At 46.1% G+C, this 25,258-nt stretch overlaps 1 protein-coding gene across 1 annotated transcript in view; it reads left to right on the forward strand.

The window, feature by feature from the left end:
* LOC142572359 (calcitonin gene-related peptide type 1 receptor-like) overlaps positions 1 to 25,258 on the forward strand; it is a 357,475-nt gene that overhangs the window by 116,923 nt on the left and 215,294 nt on the right. Inside the window, exon 2 of the mRNA XM_075681422.1 lies at positions 4,360 to 4,421. The gene's annotated coding sequence lies outside the window, so the exon portion shown is untranslated. The remainder of the gene's footprint in view (positions 1 to 4,359; positions 4,422 to 25,258) is intronic.

Below are 25,258 nucleotides of genomic sequence, written 5' to 3' on the forward strand. Positions count from 1 at the left end.
CACTCCCTATACGTGGGCCGATCCCGAAGCTAGTGTAATGCCAGGTCGACCCGCGGCGGAGGTGAAGCAGACATTAAAGGGATACGGACACAAAAATTGGTGGGTGGTTTTCTGCGTCAGAACAAAAGTTGAACTGTTAAAAATGACGAATACAACAAGCTGCTTAGAAAAAAAGAACGCGAAACACCTTTCTTTTGCGATTTTCTGTTGCGCCTTGCCTCCAAGCGGCCGCCGGGAGAAGCTGAAACTTGATGTCATGATACCCCCCGTGCCCGCGCGCGCGCGGCCAAGGTCAGCCACAGCCGGCGCAGTCTTTCCGGAGTGTCGGTCCCTTGCAGCGTTTGTTTATCGCCGTCGGCTATGTTCGCACGTGGTCTGCCTGAAACATTATCCCCGTCAGCTCTCCATGCAGGTGGTGCATCTTACACGCGTGTTCGCACGGTCGTCGATCGGTATTGAAGCATTCTTTGTAGCGGAAAAAAATGCCCAGACATTACTGCGCCCACGGCTGTTATAACAGCATTATCGGTCGTGGCACGCCGTCACGCACACGTCTCCCAGAGACAAGGTGCGTGAACTTTGCATACGTGCCTGTCAGCCACCACACCCAGCATGGAGACTTCTAAAAAATGGCTTCACTTGCGCGGACCACTTCGTCAACGATGCTTATGCGACCGGGCTAGCCCGGCTGTGCTCAAAAGCCTTGGCATGCCGCTCAAAAGGCTCTTGTTGAGGCAATACAATTCAGAGAGCGGGTGCTTAGTGACGCATTCGTAACTGTTAGCTGTGTTCGCCAACTTTTGTCGTTCTTGCAACAGACCCTCTCTCTTTCTGTATGCATGTAGCCGCAGCGGTGACCGCAGGAGTGCCTGTTGAAAGAAGGGAAATTACCCTTTCATTGGCTGTTCAAGAACAGATATTCTCGGCTTGTGACAGAAATCGTTTACCCTGCGGATGCATGTGTTTATCACAAAACAAAATAGTCATGTTGTGTGCAGTCTCGCTGCGTCTAATATTTAACGACAGCATACGAGCGCTCTTTTAATTGATCAAATATACAAAACACAGCCAGTGAATGAACGCCAGACAACAGCATACATGTGTAGTAATCTAAAATGCGCAGCACATTTATCTACATTGCCGTTTCACACGTTGCTTTTCAACCTCAAGCAAAAAATTACGGATTTTCATAGGTCTCTGCATAATCATGCGTCAGGTTTCATGACTTGGTTGTTCGCGCAGCATTTCCCTATTAAATGTCACAGCTAAAGACTTTCCTTTGTCTATGGCCACAGACTCGATGTAGCTAAGTGATCTGGTCGACGGGTCCCTAGCGCAGCCGCCCATCTCAACGAGTTCAACCAGTAAATGGCTTCTAATGGCGTGAATGTGAAAGTAGCCGTAAACACAGGGCTATGAAACGGCTGGACAATTCTACACATGCCGTGCCTCGTCGCGTAAAAACGAAGTGCGCAGCGATCGAAAGCCGACAGCGTCGGTAAGCACAAAGCGACGAGCTACGCTACCTACGATTCAGCCGTAATAGCTCCCTTTCTGCCTCAACGCGGGTCACGAAACTAGGCATTTTGCATCCTACGTAACATAATTTTAGGAACTGCTGCTGCTGCACTTCAAGTTTAATAGAAAAAGAAATTAACATCTTGCTGGCCCGGACTGCCTGACCGGCACGTTCAAGGCCGCCAGCTCTTCTTTGCCGCTTTACGCGGAAGGCTCGTAACCGTAAGCGATTATATTTCTTGCTAAGTTGGAACGGTCCTCATCTACAGACGTGTACTCATCGCTGGTAGAGGCAGCAGAACCCGAATCCATGCTCGCGATTGCGGCGGCGGTGCGCCTCGAATGACCGTGGCCGGCCGGCTGGCTATCCGACGGGGGTGTCGTGACGTCACGCCTTCCAACTCGCTTGGGCCGGGCGGCGTTGCGCGCGCTCACAAAAACGCCAAAAATAAAGCCATCCGCTGAAAAATGAGCGAATTGACTACTTGTTTTCGGTGTACTCGCAGACTGAGGACTCATTTTCTGTATTATCGTAAAATGTTCAGATTTTGTGTCCGTATCCCTTTAAGCACTCCCCATACGTGGGCCGATCCCGGAGATAGTGCAATACCGGGCCGACCCACGGCGGAGGTGCAGTTCGTCATTAAGGGGCCCACATACACAGCTACGCTGGTCATGCTTCTTCACAGAGTGGAAGGGTACTGAGTTTTTTCTTGTTGCATCTTTCAAACTTCTGCATACTTTTTTCTAAATGCTTAGCGTTCGTAATCCCTCTGCATATGCTATAGTAAGCCTTCTATGCAATGTTCCCGGACTATACAGCTATTCTGATTAGACGGCGTTTACTTCAGAATGAATGGCAGGCAAAACCAAAATGCTTTAGATTATTATTTGTTTTGAACACATATACACATATATACAGTTAACAGGAAAGGGAAGGCGAGGAGCAGGCTGGCAACTGCCACCGGAAGGGGCACAACGCCTGCCTACTCTTCTGAAGGGAGGTGACAGCAACACAGAAATGGAAGATAGGAAGGAAGGGAGGAAAGAGGAAAGGAAGAGCAACAGGACAAATCTAAAGACTAAAGTAGAACACAGTACACTAGCACGTTGTTCCGCCGAGTTTCGACTCTGCACGCAATCACCGTTTCACTGGTAGTCGGTTCACAATATACACTACAAGGTGTTTGAACCCGCCACTTCCCATCTTCGAAGCAAGAAGCGTTAGGACACAGTACAGATCACACACAGTAGGGCCGGTCACTGAAGGTCACGCTACTACAGAATGTTTAACGTTCACGCTACAGACGTGAACTTAAGTTAGTTAGCTCTGTAACTTCCACAAAGCACGCAGTTGAACTTAAAGATCAACATGTACGGTGCGGAGCTGTTGAACGCCCTGGCCCGGGAAATTTTCTGCGCCGCCCCTCTTCCCATTCCCTCATGCCGCCATTGCATAGTCGCCAACTAGACGGTTATCTCGGTTAACTGTCCCTCCATTTGTCCTATTCGATCTATCTCTTTTGTGCGCAGTCTCTGCACCATTTCCTCCCAATCCTCGGGATCCACGATCCCTAGCCTCGAGATTTCTGCTCGTTTCTCATCTGAGATATCTGGGCTTTCTCCACCGCTTCCATAAGCGCTCGAATCATTGCCAGTCTTTCGAACTGCCGCCCTAGTTCTCGCTTTGGCCGTCCCACCATACCCGCACCAATTGAAACAGCGTATCTCTATCTAAATCTGTAGGATCACCGCGCCGCGGGATTTGTGCAGTACTGAGCCTTTTTTTTACTTTCCGTGGGGACGTCCACATAGTCAGAAAGCGGCCACCAGTCTTCACAAGGTGCAATAGAGATTGAAGAGCCTACGTTCAAGTTTTTGTATGCGACATCTCCCTAACAGAGATGCTGTTTAAACTACATCAGCGTGCTACCGATTGGCTCGCTATACGCCCACGCATTAAGAGGATGCCAGAGAGAAGTAGCGTTCGTAAAAGGAACTCCACCATATTTGTCAGGTCACTACACTGGCGCACAACATACTAAGGCAATATCAAGCTACTAAGTTCCAAGTCCCAGCCTCGATCGGCCCTTATGGGTGGTACTTAAATGTGGTGGAACAATCAAAGTTTGCTATGTTTTCTGGTGAAAAGTAGCCTATCCCTGCCCAATGACTACGCTTCATGACTCGGATCGCCAAACGAGCAACACAGTAGGTAGGTAGTCCGTCCAGCGGCATCAAGAAGCACCGCTGGACAGTCTCTTATTTAGTCATTTTAACTTAATTGCGATTTCACATTAAGTCCATTGTGCGATTTGACCACTCTCAGATCAATGTAACAAATCCAAGCAATTATCTTGCCTACAGATGGAACTTGGTAGCAAAACACGAGCTCCAGAGCACCGAGTCTATGGCAACGATAAGTGCCCGAACTTTAATGCACTCCTTCCCATTACTTACTTATCCCAGTGTTAATACCAACGCTCGGGACTAACGTTCGCTTGAACGCCTGTATGCGCTGCTCAGTAAGTGTCTGAGTGCCTGCCCGGGTTAGCCATGGCATGGTGAAATGTTTAGTTCACAAAACTAATCTAGGGACCTAAGTGCCGTGCATGGTCGGCATCACCGGTACGATTATCCTGTTCTCAATTAGATCGCTATAGATCATTAGTACGCCTCCCTATCAGCAAACACTCTTATGGTATAAAAGGCCTGACAGTGCACGGGGCCTATTCAGCTTTATTTTTTGCTAAGACAGTAGTGTTCCAACGGTAGTGCGTTGAAGGAGGCTCATTTAAGCTCTAAAAAAGGCTCAGCTTTCGATCATTTTCTGTTTTGCAGGCATCCTCATTGTTGAGCCAGGAAATCACCGTGGAGGACTTCACTACTACTAAAACTCAGAGGTAACAACCGCATTTTCTTCCCGTGGATTTCCTCGTAAAGCATGCTCCTAGCGGTGAGCTTTCTGGGTGTTTTTCCACGGATGATGTTGATTCTGCTACAGCTGCCTCATGGATAACTGTCGGGAGAATGACATGAGCGCAACTGCCTGTAATACCTGCTATTATTTTTTTTTTTACCTACAGCGCGTGGCACTTGTAAATCATTTATTCTTTCGGACGTAAATATGTGTACTTCATAAGCCCAGTACCGTACAAATGACAAGCATTATTTGCAGGATATCCTCAGCACTGTGTGAGGTAAGGTCAGGACTAATGAGCTTGCGCCAGCCGCTGCCGTGAGGCACTATAAAAGACAAATACAGCAGCATCGCGGCTATATGTAGATAATGATCAATGATCTGGCTGTGTTTGGGTGCCGTCAGTCATGGCTGCTAGGCCGTAGCTATATACTCAGCACTAATGCTTAGCGCGGGGCTGGTTTAGGAAGACAGGAAGACAAGGCGATCGGTTCGCAGCCGATAGTCAGAAAACATCGACAGGCCCCACAGGCCATGAAAAGCGAGATACGTGTAGTATAGTGGCGGCTGCTAAACCTAAGGGACGCAGAAGGCTGAGTGAAATTGATGCCGACTCGGACTTGCTGCTTTCACAGGCCAATGCTCTCACATACACACCTCTGGAAAGTTGATCCATGTGCGCCTAAAACCGAAGGGACTCCAACTATTGCACATTCGTGTCGTACAGAAAAAAAAGTGACTGTCCATCTCGTGGACAATGCAGTAGACGAAGAGGCACGCCTAAGGCCTGCCAGCAAGTTTATCAGGATTTGACTCTATTGGGGCGGACACATGTGGCGGTATGAGACTGCTCTTCTTCCTTCGGCTGTCATGTGTGTGCCTTCTGACTGCTGTACTGCACCATAGCCGAACACGGGTGTTCGGCTATGGTGCAGTACAGCAGTCAGAAGGCACGCACATGACAGCCGAAGAAGAGGCGGACATTACTTGCACAAGAAATTGAAATGCATACTCAACTAATTAACAATAATTACCGAATTAAGTTTTTCATTTACTCCTTCATGGCACATACTGCATTTAGAAATTCTAGCTGGAGAGTTAGCAAGGTGGGTACACTTGGAACGAATTCTCAGGATGACGCCAGTTTCAATATATTAATTCCCGAACTTTGCGGGGAAATGCAATGCCGTCCCAGTTAATTTTTTTGCTTCAGCGCAGAAAACGACCCTTTGTTAAGAAAGTAAGTGGAAAGACAGTGCATTTTTGCAATAAGTTTGACGGCGCGTATCTTGTAAATGGTGTCATACACACAATTCTTTTCAAGCGAATATGTCTTTTAGTCTCACCCAATAGAATTGGCAAATTGAAAAAGAAAATATAGGGTTTTTATGTGCCAAAACCACTTTATGATTATGAGGCACGCCGTAAGGGGGACTCCGGAAATTTAGGCCACCTGGGGATCTTTAACGTGCACCTAAATCTAAGTACACCGGTGTTTTCACATTTCGTCCCCATCGAAATGCGGCCGCCATAGCCTGGATTCGATCCCGCGACCTCGTGCTTAGCATAGCAGCCCAACACCATTGCCACTAAGCAACCACGGCGGGCAATTGGTAAATTTCAATATGTGCCATAAGGTAATTAGTTAATAAAAATTTGATTACTGAATTTTCGTTAAATAGTCGATTATGCATTTCAATTATTTGTGGGAGTAATTTCCGCCTCTTCTAGCAGACCAGCTGATGGACTAGAGTCATGCTATCCGCGAAAGGCAATTTTGAAAACCTTTGAAAGTGTTCGCTGAAACACCCTGTATACCTTAACATAACTGTGATTGCGAAAATCCGGTGCCAGTAAGTGCCTGCACCCGTCCTGTAATAACACTGGTGTTTTGTAACTGGTGCACCAGAGGAGGACTGACTTTCCTTACTAAACTTCGTAGGGACCAGAGGCGCGCAGACCTTGCGATACACGTAGAAATGCAAGATACACTAAGCACGCCGTTCTCGCGGTTAAAGGAGCCACAAAATATCGTAGAAAAGCCGACCGAGGCTGACCAAGTGAATTAGCCAGATTGAACCGGACCGCAATGGCCCAGTCGTTTATACGGCCAGCCGTTTGCGAAGAGTCTTATCGATTTCACGCATAGACGCGAAGGGAAAGTATTGAGGCGGAGATTACGGGACCCGAGCTGGTCACAGACTCCGGCCGTCCGCGCCGGGAGTCGGTCGGTGATGACAATGCACGTGCTGGTCAGTGACGCTAGCTACGCCCTCGTGTCACAAGAAAGCAGCATGCAACTGATGCTCCGCGCACACCCAGTGGCGTTCCGCAACTTTGCACATTGCGTGCTTCCTCTATATATGCGCACAGGCGAAGCGTACACGCGACGCTAAGCCTGTGCCAACCCAAACCTCGCCTTCCGTATAAACTTCATTTCTATATTGGCGTCGTTCCTTTCTTACCAATTCGTTCTGCACTTCTGTTGTTTCGTAACTATTCCTGGCCTGTCCGCCTTCTGGACTCAGTATATCAACACGAACACGTGCGCGTTCATGACAACGAGACAGCGGATAAGCGCACGCCACGCCGAACGCACGTATAACGAATGGAGCAGATGTGAAGGCATCCGAACGCAGTTCATAAAAGCTGACGAAGCGCTTAAGCAAGCTGAGCATTGTGATGGCAGAGCAAAAAAAAAAGACATTTTTAATTTTCACGGTAAAACCAACATGCTGAGAGATCGCTGAAGCCGAAAGCACCTAAAAACCTCGAGTCCTGGCTGAACTATACTGCACTTGATAGTGGGAGGAAGAGACACTGTAGTCGAGCACTCCGGTCTAGTTTTGACCGCCTGGGGTTCTCTAACGTGAATTCAACGTACGGCAAACGAATATTCTTCTTCCTTCCTTCTAGTTACATTTTTTTCAGCGATGAAGCGTCGCCGCACGACTGCATGCTTTCCGTGTTCCCCGTGACTATCAATGGGCGCTTAGGCAGACAACCTTTCTCAGGTATAAAAAAGAGAAAAAAAATGGTAAAATTTGTGTAGAACTCAAATGGGTATTTATCTTACGGTGTGTTCACAGTCATGCTTGCCTCTTGTGTTGAGAGCAGGAAACTACCTAGACAAATTTTATCGCTTTTTATAGATCGCGCGTGCGATTACGGGCGCAAGGAATGATTTTCTATAACACCGCACTCCATGAAATGAACTTTGGCGCGCAAGTGTATAGAAAATACGCTTATGGAAAGCAACAAGAAGTTTCTAAAGTGAACGCGAAAGTTCTAATATAGCTCGAGCACAGCGTTCTTTCTTTCTTTGTTTTTGTTATCTCTGCAATTTCTCTCTTAAATGTTTTTTTTCTTTCTCTTTTAGCTTTTTTGTTTTGCCGTTCTATGCACTTGAATGAATGAGGGAAAAATAACAGTTCAAAAGAACAAATAATTGAACGCGATGTCGGCGTGCCACTCATGTGCGTCTGAATCCCTCTCTCTCTCTCGCTCTGTGTGTGTGCGTGCGTGCGTGCGTGCGTGTGTGCGTGCGTGCGTGCGTGCGTGTGTGTGTGTGTGTGTGTGTGTGTGTGTGTGTGTGTGTGTGTGTGTGTGTGTGTGTGTGTGTGTGTGTGTGTGTGTGTGTGCGTGTGTGCGTGTGTGTGTGTGTGTGTGTGTGTGTGTGTGTGTGTGTGTGTGTGTGTGTGTGTGTGTGTGTGTGTGTGTGTGTGTGTGTGTGTGTGTGTGTGTGTGTGCCGCGGTATTTCTTTATTTTGCAACATTGATATTAAGTCACAAGTGTCGCCGTCGAGGCCTTGCTGTGAGAAGTCTTCACCTTTCAGAATGAAAAGGCCATAATCGTTTGTATTACCTTTTAACATGCACTACGACAGCAGACAAAGCGATCTTGTACTTAGGGCAGTTTTCATATCTTTCTCATACAATATGGATTGCTATTCACATGCGAAGTAAAAAAAATCATTGTACCTTTTACTGAGGTCACATGTATGAGGCCCTGACATCGACGCAAAATATGACGGGCGAACAAAGCGGGTGGATTTTCTGTTTTCCCAGTGACCTTTCCTAATGCTTACACTGCGCATAGTGGTCGCTCAAACATTGCAATGTCAAGAGAAAGAAGAGAACTGTAGTATAAACCCAGAAACGTAGCGATAACATATTCCTGAGAGAGATGAAAACGGTAGCGTTGTTATGCTAATTAGTATTACCAATGCAAATGATACTGCCTGGGATTGCACAAGGCAGTAATGCTTCCACCCACACTTTTTCGCCACTGCTTTTTCTTTTTTAAATCGCACACAAACCCAAAGTCAGGCGTGCAACGTACCGCACAAGATTACCTAACGTCAGCTTCTTATTTCTTTGCATAATTAGTTGGATTGACTAATTAAACAGTAGAATAGGAGGTGTTTGGCTGCGCGTCGGCAATATTCAATTTGTTTCTGGCATCTCTGATGTCTTCTCTGCGGCCGTTATTCGATTGTCGAATGTCCGGGCGTGTATAGTCTTCTAGCTCAACATTAGTGAACGTTCATCCGCAGTTGTATCCATGCTGACTTTCTTTGTTCCTTCTTATCCTTCTTTCCCCTTTGCCCGAATACAGGGTAGCCAACCAGGCGCTAACCATGTTTAACTTCCATGCCCGTCATTTTCTCTCTCGCAAATTTCTGCGAAGCTGCCAGCTAAGTAAACAAAACGGTGAATCTAATTACCTCGCAGCGGTGTCTTTCCCGCATTTTAATGAGCAACCTGTCATACATTCTTACGTGCCCGTTGTTATTGTACACACATCCTTCTGTTATTCACTTTCGTTGTCTTTGACGTTCCGAGGATTTTGATCCGAAATGTTCAAAGCTCATTTCGCGTGGCCGTTAACATCAGAGTAATCAAGCGTGTCGTCAAAGCACATTAGTCGAAGCGCCGCTGCACTCGCTCCAGGTTTCATAGCGGATCCCTGGCTCGCACGCACCGATGCAAACCAAAATGCGGTACAAATAGCTTCGTGTTTTTCCGACTGCGCGGGTGCTTCGGTTCGTCGCACTCATGATGTCGATGTTTCGTTTTGCCAAGTTCCTTGTTGTTATTGTTGTTTTTCTTTTCCTTTAAGGTACTTGCAGTATTGCTCGTAGATTCCTCTCCTGGCCAGGAGCAGGTATATATATGGAGGGAAGGCCTCGGTGAACGCTGGTCGCTCGAGCGAAGGGCACCGCCGTGGGATGACGAGTGCCCGCCGTCTCGCGCGCGGAGCATCCTTTGAGTGCTCCGGCTCGTAAATTAGGCTGTTTTTTACGGCGGCCCGACAGACGCGCGTGTCGTAGTTCTTTATGTGCCGTCTGTTCCGATCGGTGCATGCGGCCGCGTCCGGACGGGTGCGTGTGTGGAAGGACGCTTGCCAGTACGCCCCTCGGTGACGTCATTTTCACGCTCTTCCGCTCATTTCCCCTTCCGCAGCCTGGTCGCTCCTGTCTTTAGTTGATTGCTTGCTTCTTTGTTTCTTTGGATTGTTTGTTTGTTTATTTGTTTGTTTTTGTTTGCTTGCTTCCTTATTTGTTTTGTTTGCTTGTTTGTTTGTTTGTCTTTTGTTTTTTTGTTTGTTTCCATGTGTCATCTCTGTCTGCGAAGCCTTATCAGGAAGAGCTTGCCCGGATATAGTCACAGTACGGACACTTTGCAAAGTTCTTTGTTGCAGGTGATTAATGGTAGGTAATAAAAACAACTTTTTTCTTTGTGTTGTTTCTAAGGGGGAGAACTGTAGCAATTTCCTGTCTCCGAGCGCCGAAAATTAGGACCAGTGAACAGTTTCAAAGGATTCTTTGTTTTCTTGTTCAACCCTCAAGCTTCCCCTTTGCAAAACATGGCGGCGCTGTAGACTGAACGTCTAGCAGGCACGCTACGAAAGTTCGATGCACAAAAAACATTTCACCTATGCGTCGATGTAGCCGAAATGGAATGCTGGCTTGGTATTGAGGTTTGTTCTGGGAAATCGCTCACATAACTTCAATTCCCTCAACCAGCAGCTTCTGATTTACGTGGTACCGGTGTGCCCGCATTTTACGGCCCAATGTTGTTGCAGTTGTCACACCAATTCTCCGACAGCGCCTGCAGACGCCTTGAAGAAACTATTCCTCCGCTCGCTTGGATCGCGGGAACACGACGAGTCACGTAGGCTGCATTAATTACCGTTGACAGTTGTGAAATACGATATACGTTGGGATTCGCTTGCATTCTCGTCTTCTTTTGCCTAACGCAACTCCTGCAAACAAATAAAAAAAAATAAAAAAAAGGAAGGCGTTCGAAAAAGTATTTGCTTTAGCCGCAATGTCCATAACTTATCGTACTTACAGGAGCTCGTTTTCATCGAATCGTATTGCGTCCTTCCTCCGACGCGATACAGTTACACGATGTTATTTTTTGCTCTTGCGGCGCCACCAATGCGGGCTCTCTGCCCCAATTATCGCGATATCTTCGCACTTTAGTGTGCACCAGTGTTTTTCTGCAGAAAGGTGACATTTTTTTCTTTGCTTTGGTACATGTTATTGTACAACAAAAAAAGTGAAATAATTCTGCAAAACTTAATCCCTTTTGAAGGCATCGAATAATTGACACAGACGTGGCTCCTTTTATTAGCCTGAAATAACATCATGCGAAAGTATGGACGGTTTAAGCTTACGAACATGACGTTAGGAAGGTTCGAAACGTTAAAGCTGCCTGTGATGGTTTTGAAATGTTTAACTCCATGGATTACGCCCCTTAAACTACGTCAGTTTCTCGGTGCCCACAAACATCCTATTTCAAAAGAAGACATGTCACACAGGTGCGCAAAATCCGCCACTGATGGCGTCATCAAGGTGTCGGTGTAACCCTACAGTCATTACACATTTCAACGCGCCACGTGTTTGGAGCTAGGTATACTGCAGTTCGAACAATGGCTGCAATCTCAAGCGGCCTAAATCATTCAACGCAAAGAAAGTTTAGATTTTTTTTCATCATCTACGGATAAGCTAGTTCAGAGAAACTAGACACCTCTGGTAGAATTCGTAAAGCCGCTTCGGCAGCCAGGTTGATTCCAAGTAACGGGCCTCAGCCAATCGCAACAGCCGATAAAATAAGCACGGTGACCTACTAATGGCAAAAGCTAATAGTCGAAAACTTTTCGAAAGCTTTGTAGATTCAGGATATCTGTATACTGTCCGCACATCGACAGACATGGAGCATGATTAAATTATCACGCCACAGTGCTGCGGCGCTGGCTGCGACTATTAAATCCTAACAAGACCCGATGACGCTTTCCGCATGTTGTGGAGAGCAGCGCCTAATTGAATAACGGTAATATGTTGGGCCAGTTGGTTTCTTGTTGAAACGAATGGTTGCTAACACGCAGAGCTTAGACGCAAGTTAAACCCATAAAGGACAAGCGCGAGACTTTCAACCACTAAATTTACAAATGGGAGAAACCTTCGATAACTGCATAAAGCACGTGAAATGAAATCAACGAAACATATGCGACTAATGCACGTGCACCGGGTACGGCTTAACGGAGATACCGTATCTCTCAGCCTGCTAGAAATACTGACGCCGTGGTTACACAAATGTCAGGTACCTGTACAGGAAAAACATTGATTCACAGTGGAGAAAAAGAATTAGTAAGCTTACCAGCAAGTATGCGGCCTGTAGGATGAGCAACACAGCAACAAATAATGTCAAGCGGAAAGTCACAGAGGCTGAAATAATCTCGTGGGGGGGGGGGGGGGCGGCAGTGGATAACAAACCTGCCATGAGTAAATACTTAAGAGAGAAAAAACGAAATCAGGAAAGAAACAATTTATGATAACTCAAAGTGAAGCTCATTACATTTTGAAGCGAGATCAGGATGCCTTAGAACACGCATCTATAAAGCGAGATATAAGAAGGAAGAAGAAGCATGTGCTTGCTACGGTAAAGCTTGGGAAACAACGGAGCACGTTTTATTAGAATGTGAAGACATCTGCCCAGCGGTCGATTTAGGCACCACTGGCCTCCTTGAAGCCTTTGGGTTCAGCGAAAGCAGGGGAAAAGTAAACATGTCCGCAACAGAGATTAGTAAGAGGCGATTGGAAAGTTGGTGGAAGAAAAGTAGGAAAACGGCAAAAAACGGAGACACACAAAAGCAAAGTTCACAATAGGGGGTCAGGAAATTTGCTTGTGGGAGTTAATTGTGTTTTTTTTTTCCTTTTTTAACCTAGGTAGGCCATTAGGAGCTATAATAGCGAGAGCTTGGTGGCGCAACCCACCGCCCCGTTCCAAAGGGGACGCTCATACCATCCATCCATCCATCCATCCATCCATCCATCCATCCATCCATCCATCCATCCATCCATCCACGGCTGCACGGTATGGAGGAAGTAAATGCTTCTTGCGGATAGACTGGAGTCGAATAGCGGTGCGTACGTATGCGCGTGCTGCCTCTGAAACCATGATGCGTTCAAGGCGCCCGTCGTATACTCGCTAGTAGTGCGCAACTGCGCGTAACTAAAGGCTCGGTATTGTTTGTGTACATGCGTGCGTGAACTCGTGTGTCGACTCTTCATGCACTCAGACAAAGCTTCGCTGTATATACATTCCAACTTGTTTGATGGGCGGCATTCTTCTTTCTTTTGCTTTAAATAGCGGTCCGAGCTTTCTAAATCCTAGAAAACAATGCTTGCACAAGCCTTAACGCCTTAAATAATTTACTATGACAGGCGGAGTCCGAATCCAGCGCCCAGCGACAGCTTCCCCGGAGTAACAGAACAGATCTTGTATGCGGTAGAAGGAACTGTAGAACCTGAAATATGTTATAGCCGCCATACTTCTATATGTCTGTTTCATGAAGCAGTTTCAGTTTCGGTACTCATCGCGTTACACTGTCACACTCCTTTGATGTGATCACTATAGGCTCCCACTCGCGATTGAAGCAGCCAAAGGAGACATGCATGGCGCTTCTGCACACGAAGAAATGTCATCATTTTCTAGCCTTATTGATATTCGACGTCAGGATAATGCCGATGATGCACAGTCCACATACTGAGACACACTTTATCAAATGAATTAAAATAACTATATTAGTTTCCCAACCTTCCTAACTGCGGAGGGACATCCTTTTATGTTGGAGAAGTGTATGGTAAATACATACAACCTAGAAAACATGTGACAGCACTCCTTTAAGCATTATTATTTACGTTTTAGTTGATGCGATTTTCCTCGAGTTCTTAGCGAGTACCGCGCTTTCCACTAAGTCCCACTTTTCGGTAGAGCAGCACCGAATGGGAAGTACGAGAACTAAGACAAGCACAAAGTGTTGACTTTGAACATATAATGTTTTCGCCCTGCGATACAAATACATACAAACTATCGCATCTCAGGCCACTTAGTATGTCTGCTGCACTATACTGAAGATATTAATTGCCAGAACACCAAGCCATATTCTTCACTACTGATATTCACTACTGTCGAGTCCCACCTGTGTCGCCAAAGATAACTGGTCAGCAGTGGTCATGTAGAAGAGAGAAAAAAAGAATACAGTGAACTGTATCATAGGTGAACCACCCTATTGGAAATTTTCCCGCATGTTCTCTGTCGACAAGCGCTAACAACCGGCGCAGCCCGTTTTACCGGGTTTCTCTCGGCGGCAAAGTCATTCACTGCCGGCAATCTATGCGTCAGCGCGTTCGGATTCCATTTCCGTTGTTGCCCCTGTTTAATGAAAGGGCAAAACGCGTACTCCTTGCACCAGCCGGAGCGTGTACGGTCGCTCTTCCGCCAAGCTGCAGCTGTCATCTGCTGTGATGGACGATGCCCGACACCAGAGCAATATCGGAATGCCGACACCGAAGCAATATAGGAGCCACGAAGGCTCCACGTGGTGCGTGGCGTGGCTGTCCTGTGTCAGCCAGGAGTCAGCGACATTGCAGGAGCATTATAGCGAGCTGATTAGAGAAAGCAAACGGAGCAGTTGCGTCACGACCACGCGGGGCGTATGAGGGGAGGGGGGGGGGGGCGCTAGGCGGGGGCGAGACGCCCCCAAGACTGCTTGCAACCTGTCGCATTGACGCCGCCGAATTGATCGGCATGTTTGAAGTGGCGTCGAAAGCTGCTGTTGCCAGACGGCATGACTAGACTACTCGCTTCCACGGTGTTTTAACGGATTTGCTACAACTAATGCGTTTACGTTCTAATGCCTCATATAAGAGTCACGCAGTGGCAGTTATTCCACATGATGCCGCGTGGTACTGTTTGTGACAGTGCTTGGCACTCATTTTGCACCCTGTACGCAGCAAACAAGCTCAGCAGATCTTGTGGTAAAGCAACATCTGCAGCTTCTAAAGAAAAGATACTATAAGCATGGGCACAAACTTTTTATCCGCAGCTTCTTGGTGTCTCCAATTTGAGCATTTTGCAGACTTCTCTGAAATGAATGCGTTTGCAAACGAGCAATCTAAATATCTCCCAGGAGGGCAGCGACGCTAGTCCAGACGCCTTAAAGATATCCCATAAAATCCACATATATTTCAATATCTGTAAACTTTTCGAAGAATTTGTGCGTCTGTCAATATTTTTCAAGCTCCCACATATTTGAGATCTAATGTGAGGATCGTGGTCTCGAGTCTCGTAGCGACCGTAGTGATAGAAAAAGTTCAGCCACCTTACTTTTCTGTTTCCTGAAATTGAATTCGTTTACCTTCATCACTTATATGAGGCTGTGTGCTGTGACTTGGCATTTACTACCCGTACAGCAAAGTTCTAGAGCGCTGTGGCAGCATACTTAACTACATTCAGCTTGTCGAAATCACGTGTTTGGAATACATTCGCTTGGAAGACATTTGAGAGCACCGCGCTCCAGGTAAGAGCCCTTGGAGGCACTCTCACTTTCGTGCTGGGTGTGCGACCTCTCGCAGAGTTTCGATCACGTACCTACTGCAACTTCCGTTGTGGGTGCCGTGTCTACGGCGACCTTCTTGGCGGACGTATGCGTGTAGGTTATTTTTGCGTCCACCACGTTTATTTACACCAGATGCAACTCTGCCGTGCCTCCGTTTCCGGCGTCCTATTGGTAGTCGAACGGTCAAGCTTTTGGCTCAGTCAGGCTTTCTCTAATTCCCATCAGTGTAGGCTGCGCCACTGCAATCGTAGTCGGAGCACGGTATAGGAGATAGCCAAATGTATCATTGGTAAACGTCGCAAACAGGTTACCTACTCGCAACACTGTAACACCATAGTGACCAAAACAACATTGTTACTATGTGGCATAGTCTAGTGAACCACTCCAAATTAATTTTGACATTCTGGCAGCACTTAAATCTAAGCACACGATCGTACGAGCGTTTTCCCGTCGCCCAAATCTTGATACAATCGATAAGCTTGATATCTAAAGGTCATAATTCACCTCACTACTGACTGTTCGAGACTGTCGCGATGTTTGCGCTTGCAATCTCCGTGCCAATAAAGCTCCTATATTTTTCACATTAAAGATAGCAAACGTGCGTGAGGTACACGCCATAGTTTGTGAGCATTTTTGTTTTTATTAAACAATTTTTCTCAACGTCTTTACGTTTTTCCAATGTATTGCCTTTTCAGTTTTGCCAAGAACGTGGCAACACTTTCTCGAAAAAATCTGAAGTAGCGTTTTCTTACAACCGTTTCTATAACATCAACGAATACACCAACAGCATGTTGTCATCAGTTTAAATTTCTTCTCAAATCTTCGCAGAAATCTTCATGAGAGCGTTTCGGCGTTCATGTGAGGGAACAACTATTATACGACAGTTGTCCTGAACTTCGAAGATTGATGTGTAGACGTTTGACACCAAGCGGCATGTGATAAAATGATCCGATGCTGTTTGGTCATATATCTATAGTTTAAGAATCATTTGGAGCACCGACATCACTGGAATCCTTTGTCACGCCTAAGACTTCTCTTTCCTGCCGAAGTATGTCCCACCCTTTATTCTATATACAGTCTTGTTCAAGCATCTCCTGCATGACCGAAGCTGCTCGCATATCTTGCGAGCAACTGACGTCACCTCACCGACTCCCTCCGTTCTATAGCTACTAACCCGCACTCTGGATTGTTGCTACTCTGCCTGTGGGTATCGCCTGAGGTGTACGACCTCGACGCACCACTGTAATTTCTCGTAATCAATATTGTTTCGAAATCTACACTGCCATGATACTCAGTTGAACTCGTCAACTTCGGGGAGTCTTCGATTTCGCGTTCACATTGAGTGGCCCAGCGAGCCAGGGCGTATTAAACGGCGGTGTTTTTTGTCAGCGGCGTTGGTGGGTGTCACAAATTCTGCTCAGCATGATTACAACATCCGCTGTGTTATTTGCGTGTCAATTAATGATTTGATGTATATCAAGCGAAAGCAATACTCGGAGGGTGCTATCTGATTGGAGGCGAGTGACGAAAAAATCGGTGAGTGTGAAAACTAGCAGAAAGGCGTCTCAAAATGTCACGAGAAAGCACGGCTTAGTGATAATTGCGACATTCCCTACTTCGACATCCACTTTCACCTGATCGTTCCTGGGTACATCGAGCACAGCGTGTGTAAAAGAGCAAAAGTTATTCTTTGAAAATCTTGGTTCCTTTTATTCTTAACCCTGCCTTAGCAAATCAAGTACACCAAAACAATATAATAAGAAATTCGCAAAAAGTCAAGAAATGGATGTTCTGACGGCCGTTGGCGCCAATGGTCGGGTGTACATTATGTGAATATTATATATTGTTTGTTTTTTCAACGAGCTCGAGCTTTGGTTTCCTACGTGTTCACTATGTGTGGGGCGTTCGAAGCGGCAGGCACTGCCAATGGATGTTACTTACATTTAGGTGTTCTAGCAGGTAAACCTTTTTCGTTGAAAGACTTCGGAGGAAGTACTTTTCACCATAGTTACTTCGAAATGAAATCGTTGGCAAAGCAGCCAAACCTTGTACTAGGCCATTCTTTTATATGACATAACTTTCTGACGTGAAACAACTTTTCAATATGTTGTGTAACTCGTTAGCTACAGTGCATTAAAACGTTTCCTTATAAAAAGTGAGCGCAAAGATGATGCTGGTAAATCCGTCCGTTTAGTGCAAACCGCGTACCGAATTCACTAAAGTTTTCGATCGTAAGTGTTGCTTGCCATTAATCGGATGCCTTCGCTAATGATATAACCAGCGCCACGATGAACTTTTACGAACAGATCTAGCGTAAGAGGCCTTTCTTTTTGTGAATTTGGGACCAAGTTTTTTTTTTTTTTATCTGGATGCCTAAGTTCAAGGACTTTCTTTTCATATTTCTTTAGTATGAAACTTAGCGTGCCCATGATCTTTTCTCCTTTGAATTGTTCCTGTGACATAAAGCTGTTTGGTAGAGGTCGTAGTTACGTACTATTCAGTTTGCCTTTCCTGGTGATCAAATTGTACATCTTGTTGTGAGCTAGGAAACAGCAATCGCATACTGAACGTAAAGTAAGATCATGCATACACAATGCTGTATCCTATAGCATTCCCGAGTTGGTTTACGGAATTCTCTTTCGGTAGCGAAGTGCTCACTTATACTAACGCATATTTTTACACAAATGATTCTGCCGCAGCGACAGCACTACACCATCTTCCATTCCAGTACATTGCTGCCAGATCCGGATGTAAATAGCAAAAGAAAAAAGCCAAAAAACTTTTCGCCTGCTTATCTTAGTTAACGGGACAATGGCTCGCAAGTTGCTTAATTCACTGCGCCAACAGATTCGGGAGCGCTGCAGTGTGGTTTCTCTCTCATATGAAACCTGTTGCATTGCAGCGGAGAAAACAGCACATAGTGTTTTTTTTTTATTTCCCAGTAATAATATGCGCGGCGAAGCAGTCTTCTATGTGCATCGGGAAGCGCCGGGTAATTTACTGGAGTTGGTTACCCACTCCATCACTGCTGCCTGAGAAGCCCTGACGAAAGAAAAAAAGGTAATAAAATAAAATTACGGAACCGTATAAAAGCAGGGCCACGTGTTAGTGGCCCTTCTTTCTTGCTTGCCTGCTTTTCTTTCTTTTTCTTTGTAACCTGTCGACGTTGATCGAAGGCCAATTAAGTGAGTTCGCAACACTGTAGTACAAGAGGCGCCGATAACCCTGGTGCACTGTATATAGGCACTTCGGTTAACGCCACCTTCCCCTCCAACCAACCCTGTCGCTACCAGACGCCGCACATTCTGCGCATGCGTTGAAGGAAGCAGCGCAATAAAAAGAGACCTTTCAGTGCCTTCCAACATCAAAATTGGTACAAAACTGCGGTGCGTCGAGCAAGCGACGTCCCTTTTATCGCTACCCTTTCGCGAGGAACTCCTGCTGGTTAAGTCTGTCCTACACTGCTGGATTTCCTGACCGTCATTATTCACTCGTTGTTTTCTTCCCTGCTTTACTTTAGGGCCTACGTGTCCCACTGATTATTTTTATTTTTCGTTTTGGAATAACTAGAGCAGTCAGGTAGCGTCATTAATTCTTGCGGCGCATCTATAATTAACCGCGCAGCGTATGCCTATCACATACCACTGCCCCACTTTCGTCAAAACGCCTCGTTCCAAGATGACTTGCGCATTCATCATATTTCCTCGAGAGAGCGAGGTCGAAAAGGTTATAAGATAAAACAGTAGAAAGCTACACTCAACGGGGAGAAAGTTTCTTGAATACAAACACAGTTTCTTCGGATCAGCGCTATTCCCTGGCATAGAGTTTCCTACAATATACCAGACAGAGTTCTGGCGCTCCAATCGTTGAGCCGCCATTTTAATAATGGGATGCACACGGATTTGTCTGATCTGCGCGTTTGTGGATTCAGACGTTCTTGTGGAATCGTTTATTACGCTTTGTATGCCCTGCATTGCAAACTTCAGATCAATCTATGCTTTTCTAAGTGCAGAAGACGCTGCAAACACGTACGATTGCAGCGGTTCAGCTTCTTGAGGCGGCCAAATCGAAACGCGCCAAGCATATTAAGTCACTGGCTTGCCCGGCATAAATTCATAAAGGCCTTATATGTCGACTGTCAGTGCGTGCGTCCATGGCGTAAAGGTTTCAATACCGAGCGTGTGTGCTAGAGGTCCTGTGTCCGAATCCTGCCGTCGGGTAACTTTAATAACGTTCATTGATTTTTTTTTATTACGCAGTGCATTGTTGAAAATGACCAGTTAACAGAGTCACAAAGCAGCTTGAAGCCAGAAGAATAAAGTTTGGGTAAATCCATGTGCTTCCAATAATTAATTCCCATCCTGATACAACCACTTCCATTGCAGCTCCCGTAGACACTGGCGCCCGTGTGGGTGTTGGACCTTTTGTCCTAGGCAAAATCGCGGCAGTTTCGCAAAAGAAACTAAGAAAATTGAGGGTTGTGTGTGCGTGTCTGGGGTGATTAATGAAGCGTACCAGCCTAGACAATAATATAGCGTACTAGACACTAATATAGAAACTAGACAATAATATAGCGTACATATATCCTCACTGAGTTAATAATACATTGCAGAATTTCCGATAAGGCACAAATGTCGTTATAGCCAACTTTAGAACGCAGTTTTGAAGCTTCAAATGTTGCAGTGCAGGCCCTGCGTGGCTAAGAACACGATTGGCTTTCGGGCAATGGCACCGACATTTTCTTTTCCTTTCTTTTTCTTATGAGAAGCATTTCTTGCTTCATTCCAGTCCCCCTTGCGTGGTCAGGTTCCAGGCTCACCTTGTTTTCAGGCTCTTCAGCGAAAAGAGATGACGACCGATAGCGGGGTAGAACCTCTGCATTCCAGCACAGAAGCAGCCCGTTGCTCTATTCATTGCCACGATTGCTCTTCCTTTATGTATTTCTTAGGTCAAGATTGCACGCATATTCCTCTCGTGCCAAAGGTGACTAGCTCTTCGATACGTATGGCGCGTGCGTTACGCGCCAGTTTCTCCCATTCTTCCTTTGTGACAGCTAGCACTTTAAGACGATGTCGTATACATCCTGAATCGCTTTGGGGATCGGCCGACATTCCCCTATCCTCTCATCCTAGCAGCTAACGCTACGTAGAAGCTGTCTGGCATTGCGCCGCCTTCATGACTGGCTCAGGTCCAGCAGGATTTTAGCCTCTCTTCACCCGGAGTACAAACGACATCGTCGTTTTAACACGGACCACATGAAATAGACGTGGGCGCGTACGATTGCATAACGCTTAGTCTCGTACGACTCGCAGAGTCACACTCTTTGTTTGGTATACGCTGAGTAGTGGTCACTCAATTGCCATCCGGTGGGTGCCTGGGTGTTGTGGCCATGTCTGTAACGAGCTTGCTGATATGGCAGCAAGAACCGCTGTTTCTAAAGCCGTCGACACAAAAGATACCGTAATCGCGAAGCGATGCGAACTCTTTGGTGACTTCGTTCGTGCGAGATTACACAGTTGCTTACTGGGTTCAACCGCACCATTGGTAAAGGCGCCTGCGGGAAGTAGACTCTGGCAGGAGTTTTCTCCGCCCTCCGCCCCCCCCCCCCCCGGCTATAGTCAAGCGAAGCCGAACATGTAGGCTTCGCCGGATTCGCCTGAGCGTCACCTTCACTCGACATTGCCGGCGATTTTTAAGAAGGTGGCTAGGGATGGGCTTCACGCGTGCTATTTATTGCTTTGGTGAAGAAGGTTAGATGCATGCTTTCCGCTTACTGCAGGGGAGCATGTAGGAAGGGATAAGAGTGGGAGCGAGAGAGAATGAAACCTTTATTTGAAGCAGTGACTTGTCAGTCGAGGTGAGAGGGTCCCTTATTCCAGGAACCCTCTGGCTTGGATCGCCCTTCGGGCACGGGCGACGAGTTCGCGCTGGTCGACCAAGAGTGGCGATGAATAATTTTCAGACGTAAAGATGACAAGCCTCAATCTCAGTCTTTATTAAGCAACCGTAATAATAATAATAAAAACAACAATAATTAGCACCTGAAGAAAGTTGAGAACATTTAAAGCAGGTTTGGATAAAGAGAGTAAATGAAGCATGAATATAGGTCCTATAGACACATTGCAACATAAAGAAATGTAATTAGAGTATGTAAATTCTGGTGTTATAGGTGCTAAAACCACGTTTTGATTATGAGACACGCCTTAGTGGGAGACTCCGGATTAATTTTGACCGCCTGGGGTTCTTCAACGTGCACCCGATGCACGTTACACGGTTGTTCTTGCGTTTCGCCCCCATCGAGCATAAGGAAAGCAAACGCGATGACAAGTTGTACCACACAGTTTTCTGGGCTCGAATATGCGATTATATATTATTATTATTACTTCGAACACACGTTCATTTATTTTATTTTTTTGTACTGCCTGTGACAATTAACGCTCTTACGCCTTTTTAACAGGTTGGCGAATATCAACTATTTAACAGGTTGGCGAATATCAACTCTTTAGAATGCGAGTCAGATACGAATAGTAAGTATCGAATATCGAATTGAATATGGAATGGAATATAGTATAATGAAACGCAGACGGGTATACAGCAGGAATACCCATTTCGGTATAATCTGGCGGCACACTATCAACTATCAGGTACAGATGATCTGTTCTATACTCAAGATCACCTATCTTTATTAGAAAAACTCCACGAATAGCCACTCAGTAACGTGGTCGTGAACAAACTCTAAAAAAAAAAAAGGCTACTGTTTGATTAGCTTTCCAAAAGTGTTAAATAAATGGCTGTCCAAAAAAGGAGCAGAAGCTGCATGAAAAAAAAAATCCCGTTGAATTGCTGACGTGTGCCGTAGACACATTTAAAAAGCTCCGTTGCAAGGAAAACGTCGCATGATTCTAGCGTAACAGATAAAACTGTGGCGTATTCCTCAAAGAATTTAAATGACATTATATGACAGACTTCAAGAGAAAATGACAGGTTGCCATGTAGGCCTTTCGCCACAATACCGAAAACAAAGCTTGCATTACCCATTTCGTTCCGGCATTGTTTCAAAATCGCTTCTCTTTGTCACTCTTTGTCACACTTTTGACCATTAGCGATACTTTTCTTTGCGGACGTGAACAGCAACCACACCTGAACAGTCGGTTGTTGCGAGATGTTTCGTTAGGTCTAATATTCTAAAATACTGGCTAGTTACTCTTCGAATACGAATCTGATAGAACTCTCTAACTATTCGTATTTGTATTTGAATCTTCGCCCACTTCGCCCATTTAATATTATGTTGTTGTTTTTTCTGTAGAACGTAGAGGACGGAAGTAGGCGAGGTATTCTCTGAATCGACCTCCCCACAGCAACTGTTACTCCATAACAGAACATAACAGAAGAATCCGCTCATGTTGCGAATGGTGACTAAATGAGAAGAGCAATATGATCATCATGATGTTTCTTCACGTGTCAAACAAACCATGTCGGCGGCATCACCATTAGCTCCATTTGTCTGTTTACGCATACTCGTTGCTAGCATTGTTGAGCGAATACTTCTGTCATTACCCGTTCTGCATCCTTGTCGCTAAGGCGCCTCGCAGTGGTGGTTATGCAACAAATCAGCTCAAACGTACAAACGCTCAAAAAGCGTGGCAGTGTATATGGGGACCTGAATATTGTTCTACGAATATTTCGCAATCTTTCGACGAAAAGAGATGCGCTGAATGTGCCTCTATAGGCGGTGCAGAATAAGGATAACCAAAATGAAAAAAAAAATTCCTTTTTTTTTTGTTTTATTTTTCCAACCTCTGCAAAGAGCTTCATGCCTTAAAACGAAAATACGACGCAAGGCGAAGTAGCAACGTGAAGGGGAAGAAGTAGGCGTCTAAGAAAGTCAAGGCATGTCTTATCTGCTTCTTGTAGGTCGAATGTCACAGAATATTGGATTGGACATTTCGGCAAGCGCCGTGTACGCAACACGAAAGCATGATACATTCAGAATGAAGGTGAACAAGGCTGCGTTACTGTCCTCCCTTGCGGGGTCATCTCGTTTCAAAAGCCTCCGCGGAGGTGATTGCATCACTGCTCTAAACCGTTTCGTGAGTTTGTGTGGGCTTAAATATCTTTTTTCTTAGTGTCGCTGCTACGCTCACGTTAACAGTTTGTGAACGGCTTTTCCCGTTGCCAACCACTTTCGCTTTGCCGGACGTGATACGGCATTAACGCATAAAAGCAAGTGCTATACGTAATAAGCAAGTACATACAAGTAGTACGTACAGAGAGAGTGAGATAAATGAGATCCGAGAGGCAGGGAAGTTAACCGCAAGATACAGTACTACAAGTAATATAAGTACAAGTGGTAAAAGTAACACAAGCAATACAAGCACTACAAGTAGTAGGTGTACAAGTAGTACTAGCACATACATATACATGTATTATATGCAGCTCAGTAAAAAAAAAAAAACTGCTGCTGAACTTGTTTCGTAGTCCAAGAAAATCTCCTCCCTGCATCTACGAGCTTTTCGCCTTTCATTAGATGCAGCGAATGACGCTGAGTGGCTGACGTATACGTTCCTGTCCATGACGTGTGCTACAATGTGACGTATGCGACGAGAATATATTTCAGTGGGGCGGCAGGTTATCTGCGAATCGTAACAACGGGGGCCTGCGTTTCCCGCCGCAGATTTTTTCTAAATCGCATGTGTGCTCCCGATTCTTCATTTCTTCGTGGTGATAGCTGAATCTACCTACATACTTTAAAGCTGATGTTAGCGCTAAAAAGGACGAACACGTGGGGAAAAGACGACATGACGACGAGGGAACGCTAGATACAAATGTACAGAAAATGTACCTACATACAAGTATGCGGTTTCGAAAACCAGTGAGCATTGAGAAAATTTCTCGTGTGGCAACGTACTTTAGTAAATTCACACTTGTGAGATTTGTTGAATCAGCAGCGATATTGGCGGCGTCCCGCAGGTGATTACTTCACTCTGTTTTAGAGCGCAGCTCTTTGGCGTCCGTTCCTGGTTTTCGCGTCGGCGTCGTCGTCGGCCTCGTAACCAGCTCCGCCCCCCTTTCATCCCCCCAGCGCTAGCAGCGACCGACTGATACCGCTGGATGCCGCTGACGCCGCTAGAGAGTCAAGATAACGTGACTGCATAGAACACCGTCGCCGCCATGCAGAAAGAGGAGGAAAGGGACCCCCCCCCCCTGTTCTTGTGTGGCGGATAGGGTGCTCTTCAGTTGCCGACGCGCCGGTTATTCGTTGTCCCTGAAACCAACTCCGCAGCTGGGGTTGACTCACTATCGGCGTCAGCGGCATCAGTCAGTCGCTGCTATCTCTTCCCTCCTCCCTTTATCGTGTTGTCCGCTTGCTGCGCGCGCTTCTGCCCCCATCGTTTGCCGCTGGGTGTACACGCCGCCCCCCTCCCCCCTCTTCCTGCGAGTCTCCGGTTGTCAAAGCGCCGGCTCGAACTTAATTCCTTTCTTCGCTCCTCCTCCAATGCAACCCCTGTGCGGTGGCAATCAGAGAGCCAGATCGGTGGCGGCGGATCTGTATATGTGCACCGCCCGAGCCGAAATTGCCGCTGCCGTTCGCCCTGTGCGGTGGCAATCAGAGAGCCAGATCGGTGGCGGCTTGACATAAAGACAAACAGCAATTTCCTAACACTTATGCGGGAGAACATCCCGTTCCTCTCGCTCGTAACGCGTCCCACGGCTGTGACAACCTCGCGAGGCACTTGTATAGATCTCGCCTTTGAGAATCAAGCATTGGTGTACCAAGTCGAACATATATCAGTCTATTTCTCCGACCACAAAGCTTCCTTCATGACTGTCAAGAACTGTTAGTGGAGTCTTTGTTAAAGGAATACGTGTGAAAAATAAAAAAAAAAATTCTGTGATAGCGCATACAT

The sequence above is a fragment of the Dermacentor variabilis genome, chromosome 2 (assembly GCF_050947875.1).
Source record: "Dermacentor variabilis isolate Ectoservices chromosome 2, ASM5094787v1, whole genome shotgun sequence".
Classification (NCBI taxonomy): domain Eukaryota; kingdom Metazoa; phylum Arthropoda; class Arachnida; order Ixodida; family Ixodidae; genus Dermacentor; species Dermacentor variabilis.